Source organism: Rhinolophus sinicus, chromosome 4, assembly GCF_057876585.1.
Source record: "Rhinolophus sinicus isolate RSI-liver-muscle chromosome 4, RSI-T2T, whole genome shotgun sequence".
Taxonomy (NCBI): Eukaryota; Metazoa; Chordata; class Mammalia; order Chiroptera; family Rhinolophidae; genus Rhinolophus; species Rhinolophus sinicus.
This window is the reverse complement of record NC_142504.1, coordinates 7,994,144-8,001,276: the sequence shown is the minus strand read 5'-3', so window position 1 is coordinate 8,001,276 and position 7,133 is coordinate 7,994,144. Positions and strand designations below refer to the sequence as shown.

Sequence of the window (7,133 nt, the reverse complement as noted above, 5' to 3'; positions counted from 1 at the left end):
AATAGAAAAGATTTTAAAAATAAATCAGTACATGGATTAAAGTAAAAATTCAAATACATACGAAGGAAGGGTTTAGAGATAAAAATATAAACAATTAAAAATAAAACCTGTAGCTCAGAAGTTAAAATGAAGATCAAAACAAATCCAAATGTATGTAATGTTATGTAAGGTAGAATGCTAAAAAAAAAAAAAAAAAAAAAAAAAGGAAAAAGGTAAAAAGAAAGTGGCTCTAAAAGTCAGAGCATTAAAACTTGAATGGGAAAGTGGTTGAGAAAGAAGGATCAAGCATACTAAAACGACATAAAAAGGTATTTTAAAGTGGAGATATAATAACATCAATAACGAAAAGCATAAGCAAACAAGTTTCTGCTGCCAAATGCTATGGTTGGTCTACAAACGCAAGGGAGAAACCAGTAGCCTCCTTCACAGCCAAAAAAATACTTTAAGACCATTGCTTGCCACATATTTCCTTTTAGGTCACTTTCCCACTTAGAAGAAATTTGTGTAGACAATGAATCAGGGATCCAGCCTGTTCTAGAAATTAGGGAGCATGAAAGAGCAGTAAGGAGTCATGGCAGAGAGAGCTTTTCTCCTCTCATGGTGAAACCGGAGCCAAACGAGTCCGGGGCTCGTGCTGCCTGCGCCGCTCAGCCAACAGACCGACACAGGAGTTGGGCCATAGAATAAGCGTTTATTATCAGAGCACCTGTGGTCTGAGAAGGCAGCAGGTTAACACCTCCAAAAACTGCCTTCACATTCTCAGACCAGCCTGGGAAGGGAAAATCTGTACATTCCTCCAGAGGCCACGTGATGGTTCCAGAGCTCTGCATGGAGCCTTCCCTCTGGCGATGTGGCTCTCCAATGTGGCCATCAACCCAGGAGCAGTGATGACAGTAACCTGGAGAGGATGCTAGGCCATAGAGATTGTGATCAGTAAGCAAGGGGTATTGTGATCAGTAGGCAAGCAAAGGTTCAGGGTAATTATCTGAAGCAGGGAACTGGGACAGGGGACATTCCAAGCTCAAACTGCAGGGAGGGGGTTGATCAATTGTTAAGCTCTAGGGCAGGGAGAGGCGAGGCCAGGGACATTGCAAGGCCTTTTGTGGGGTTCCCAACTGGGCCCTGTTACAATGACACAGGTCTTGGAGTGTCCTGCGATGCCCAAATGCCCATGAGCCATATTGAAACACCTATCTTCCCCCAGATACGTCCATCCCACCCCATGCTGCACACCCCAAGTTCATTCTGCTGTTTAACGTGGCCCTAATCAGTGAAGTAAGCAACTCAAGCGTCCCTCTGGACTTCCCCCTTGTGTTCACACCCACATCCGGTCGGCCACCTGGGGCTGCGTCCCAAATCTCTCGGCCATCTTCATCACCTCTGCACTTTTCAAGCCCTCACCGTAAGTGATATGAGTCTGAGGAGATCAGCAAGGGCCCGCCCATGAAGGGCTTTGGGTTCCTTGTTTGGGGCTGGGAGTTCGTGAAGACATAGATTACAGACAGGCTTACTAGCTCAAGGGCAGAGGACGAAAGGAGATGGGAAAATTGGGAGTCAGGAAAGAGACGGTCAGCAGATGTGCACATTCCGGAATGAATTCCACAGCACGGGGCTGCCCGGTTCTGCCCCACTTGGCACACTTCTCTTGACGTGGTGTCATCTTAAACAGTGGAAGTGGACTGGCAGCTTCTCCATTGGTCAGGAGGACGGTCTTCAGAGTCCCTGTCTTGCTTCCCATGTGTTTTATTCAAAGGAAGACGGGAAGATCTGAGAGAAAGTGGAGGGCTTTGGGACCAAGAGGCTTTTTAATAGTTTGTGTCAATCCCTCTCTGTGTTTATCCCTCCATAATGGAGCAGAGGCTGCCCAAGTCACGTATTACTGCTATTAATACAGGAGGATTCAAGTCGAGGGACCACAGGACATGGCCCAGAGCCCTTCTCTCACTAATCTGATTAGACGCTCAATCTTCTGTTGCAATCGGATTCAGGCCAACACTCAGACACCATGGCATTTCTGGGCTCCCAAGAGAAGGACCAGCATTTACTTGCATGGAGGCACTTTGAGCTTAACATGCTGTGATCTGACCATGCCTGCAGGGGCCTTCGGGGGTGGGAGAGGAAGATGGGGCTGCAGAGACTGCTGGCAACAGACTCTGACACTGACATCTCTAGGAAAATTACAGCTGCTTGTTTGAAAAGCAGCTTCAAGTGGATGTCATGCTGACGGTAATCAGATTTAAAATTAGCCCTAACATGCCTTCATCAAGAGACACTTAATTGCAGGACCCAATCAGTAGACAAAATATTCCGCAACAATTTTGCTGACAAAGTCATTCTAAACAAATCCGAGGATTTAGAAGGGCAAAATCTCCGTGGAATCACTCAGTTTCTGGTGTCACCAAAGCCTGCCTCTGTCCAGACCCAGGTCCTCGTGGCCCAGGGTTTCTGATTCTGAATTTATAAATTTAGAATGTATGAGATTTCCTTTCTCAAATCTTAGGAAGTCTTATTTTGGGGCTGGATACAGCACTGTGAGGTGGGGAGCCCTCTGTTTACCATCTCTGTGATCCTGGACCAGTAACTTATCTTCTCTGAGCCTCAGTTTTCTCACGTGCAAAATGAGGGAAATAAGGCCCACCTTGAGAGATGATCAGTAGGTTTAAAATAAACCAGATATGTGAATCCATTTTTATTTCCTTTCTTCTTCCTGAACCCAAATAGCTATGGGTGCTCTTAGCTCTGATGTCCCTAGGGACATTGCTGCTGATTTTTTTATGATCTGCAAATAGGGTCATTTTGCTTGGTGTCAGCAGGGAGAAGAACATCCCACGTCCCCATCCCCTCTATCTAGTTTAGTGATTCTCAACTGGGGGCAACTTTGCCCCCACCTGACCACGGACATTTGGCAACATCTGGAGACATTTTTAGTTGTCACAACTTACTGGGGATGGGGTAGGGGACAGGTACCACAGGAAACTAATAGGTAGAATCTAGGGATTGTGCTAAACAGGTGCCAAGCACAGGACAGCCTCTCATGACAAAGGATTACCTGGCCCTAAATGTCGCCACGGCCAAGGCTGAGATGCCTGGCCGTAGAGGAAGCTGTCTCTTCTCATCTGTGAGCTCCTTGAAGGTGAGGAGTGTGCCTTACACATCTCTTTCTCATCGAGGAGGCTTTAAGGACGGAGGGGTGGGGAAACACTCAAACGGGACTGCTCTACTCAACGGGGCAAACTTGCTCAGTCTGACCTGGCCTGTCTCCCTTTCCTCTTTGCCTACAAGTTGGGCTCTGTTACCATTTCTGCACCGTCTCATTTCTTTTTGACTTGAAGTTTCCTTCAACTTTTCCCCATTTGACATACGGGATTTACTTAAGGTGTTTTTTTTGTTGTTTTTGTTTTTTATCTTTCTCATCTATTAATATGGACACACTGAAAAACATACTTACAGAGATATCTTGGGGTGTGAAGTTGAGGGTGCCTAGATCAGCTAGGGGACTTTTCCAGGAGTCATGGAGAGTGGCCACATGAAATACAATCCCAAAGACTGGAAGAAAATAAAGAGTCACTGGATGAGACCCTCAAAAAACGTGGCTAAACTGAGGGCAGATTCGTATGAATACACTAATTTTCCCTAATGGGTTCCATGCAGTTGGTGATACAAATACATATAAAATACAGTATATTCTCAATTATATAATATCTATACATCTATCTAACATCTAGCTAGCTAGCTATCATCTATTTATTTAGTTATCATTTATCATCTATCTATCTATCTATCTATCTATCTATCTATCTATCTATCTATCTATCTATTTATCTCATATATGGAGAAATGCCTGGAAGAAGATACTAAAATATTAATGATGGTTATCTTGATTAGAAGTCATTTTCTTCCTGTGTGCATGCTTCTGAATTTCCCAAATTTTCTACAAGTGTTTCATAATTGAAAAGAGTACACATTATTTAAAAAAGAATTTAAAGCGCCATTTTCGGCACGTCTGCCTGAGCCTTACATTCTGAGCATTTCTCCTCCTCCGTCCACTGCAAGTTAGATGTTGACAAGCTACTGCTAAGAAATAAATTGCTCTCTGCAGCCCCAGCTGAGAGACGTGTCTGGGTAACAGCTGCTTCAATAATGACTTTATTTGGTGAGGGATGAATTCTTGGTTGCTTTACAGATGTTGAAATGACTTGGGCCAAATGAAGTCGCACGTACAACTGTATTTCTCCTCACTGCTCTCACGGTAGGCGCAAGAAAGAGGCAGAAGGAGTGTCGTGGCATGGCCTGGCCCTTCGCAGAGGCTGCCAGCCGTGGAGAGCTGCATGTTCCTGGCAAATGTGCCACCACAGTGATATGGCCCCAGCCAGCCCCACCGGGCCGGGCCTGGCTCCCGTTCCCTCTTCTGCTTTGTACTCTGCGCCAAGAGCGTATCTCTCTTCTCCAAAAGTAAACAGAAAAATGCAAAATCCAGCCTTGAGAAGGAATGGCTTCACTTCCCAAAGAGCCATTAGTCTGTAGGGGCAGGGGGCAAGGGAAGTCCTGGAAAGCTGTTTATAGGAAAACCCATGGCTGCTACTTGTCACCCAATGGCACCCACTGAAAAGGCCAATGGATGGCTCTCTTCTGCATTTGGAACACCTCCTTACAAGTTCTGGGCATGCATTTTGGAAGCTAATCTTCTGAAAGACCTACCCTGGCAGTTTTTGAGGATGACAGTGACCCCACAGGGAAGGAGGAGGTAGCGAAAGAAGTTAACGAGGCACAAATAGAAAAGAGAGAGATGGGCCAGGAAGAGAAGAGGTGGTAGAATCCAGGAAAATAAATCAGGTTCGTGGGTGATTCTGAGATCAAAGTTCTCTTACCACTTATGACCAGAGTAAGGCATTACAGAGCCCTGGGGGAAAATCTAAGGGAACTGATGCAGTCATAGAGACTTGCTCAGTCATAGAGACTTGCTCAGTCATAGGGACTTGCTCAGGTGTGAGGCTGAGCAGGGAGGCATGGGTTTCAGGACCATGACAGAGACTGCAGGACGCCGAGCAGCGGGGTACAGCACACAGCTCATTGGCCTTACGGAGAAGTTGAATATTTCAGAGATGAGAGATTCCACTGGCAAAAGGCACTGGCCTACTTCCCTGATCCGAGAGAGAAATGTGAAGTCCCAAACTTGGATCATAAAAACGAATAGCACAAGTGTAAGAAGGTGAAGTCTCACCACAAACTGTCCATTCGAGTCAGTATTGCCCACGGAGTCAGAGAAAGGCCCACTCAGCCCCCGATTCAACTCCCTCCTTACTGTGTGGCCCTGGATAGTGACCTAAATTCTCTGAGCTTTGGACTTCTTATCTGTGAAATGAACACCGCCATCCTCCCGGAGAGGGAAATGCTACAATGCAAGGGAAGAATTTAGCATGATACCTGCCACCAGGTGGTCAGTAAATGGCAGCCCGAGCTACAGGGCAGCACAATTCTGGTGTCCCATTAAAGCAAGTCACAGATTTCCCATTATTCCTGGTGCCACACGGAAGACCTCTTGGCTCCCAACCTTGCTCCCACCACCTGCCAGCTCTGCCTGTCGCCTGCATGTTAACTCAGTTTCCACTTTTAGCTCTATTCCTGCAGGCTGCACCATTGGTCCTGGTTTTCCAGGTAATGTCCAGTTAGTCTGGCCCAGTGGTTCAACATCCAGCATGACCACCTGGGAAGGTGGGGTAACAGTTGAGTAGTGAAAATAAGGCTTACTAGCAATTCACGAGCTAGAAATGTGAGCGGTATAGTTACCCGTAAGATCCACGTGGTCAGCAGCTAGCCTGGGAGGAAGGGAGAAATGTGACCTGATTCTCAAACTCAGAGGGACCTCAGAGTGGACATGTGTTTTGAGTTTTGGCAGCAGAAAGGTTTAGCTATGAGAATTTACTATTACTGTTTATTGATGATTTATTCTATGGTAGACACTGTCCTTTAAACTTACAAATATGACTTAACGTGATCCTTCAACAGTGGTTATGAAAAGGTTATACAGACAAAGTTTTGCAAACTAGGAAATAATGTACCTGAAGTCACACAGCCTGCAAGCAGTAGAACTTGAATTTGACACGGGATTTTACTTCTGCCAGGAGTCCAGCTCTGTCCAGCCCAGACCATGGTTTACGTTAGTCTCCAAAGTGGGTATTCTAGGACATATGGGAGCAGTGTAAACGTGAATCGTAAAACCACATGAGTCACAGGCCTAAGGTTCCAGACTTTTAGGCAAGTCCTTCCCCCACCCCATTGCCCGATCAGACAGATAAGATTTCACATTATCGTTCTGACCGATGGATAGATTCCCCCCGCCCTCTAACTTGCAACTGAGTCCTGAGTCCTGAGTTCAGGATCCTGGCTTTTATGGGAAGACCTCAGTTCTCCTCTTCATGTAGCATGAACCTGAGGCCTGGTCTCTTTCCCACCGGGGTATTAGAGCCACACCCCTATCAAGACCACCCAAGACCACCCACACCCTGGGGAGGCCACAGACTCAGCCATAAGCTTAGTGATTCTGATTGCAATTCTGTCTCCATTGTTTGCACCTGTGAATTTCATTTCTTTCATACAAGCTCAAGCAACATCATTTTTTATTGTATTTCAAGTTTTTTTGCCTTTAAAATATTTTTTGGGGAAAGGATGTTTTGGATAATGTCATGGAACCAGAAATCCTTTCTACTTCCCTTCTATCTTACGGTGTCATGATTTTCTTTAACTACACGACCAATTTGTACGTATTCCACAGATATGTAAAGAATGTATGTTTATTGTAGACTCCATCTGTTGAAATATCTATTGAATCCAGTTAATCATATTAGTTAGAGCCTAATATCATTATTTAAAGTCTCTACCTAAGGAATGGTGTTCATCAATTCTCTGGTATATAAAATAGTTTTGATGTATACATTTTAGGACACTTTTATTTGGCACGTAGCTAGTCTTATCAGTCATATGAACATGGTAAATGGTGGTAGTGTGAAAGGATATTATAAAATAACCTTTTTTTCATAGCTTTTTCTCTTTCATTTTACTTATTTTACTTGCCTGATAGTATGTGTTCCTTCCCTGCCATCTCCTCTCCCCAAGCACGTCATTGTGACTTGGTG

The 7,133-nt window shown here is 45.0% G+C and overlaps 1 long non-coding RNA gene across 1 annotated transcript; it reads right to left on the bottom strand.

Moving 5' to 3' along the window:
• Nucleotides 1–273: 273 nt before the first annotated feature.
• LOC141573101 (uncharacterized) lies at nucleotides 274–6,908 on the bottom strand. The gene is made up of 3 exons (XR_012498662.2): nucleotides 6,060–6,908; nucleotides 3,449–3,546; nucleotides 274–1,767 (listed from the first exon to the last, which is right to left on the bottom strand). It is a non-coding gene; the product is annotated as an uncharacterized LOC141573101 (long non-coding RNA).
• Between the last annotated feature and the right edge of the window lie 225 nt (nucleotides 6,909–7,133).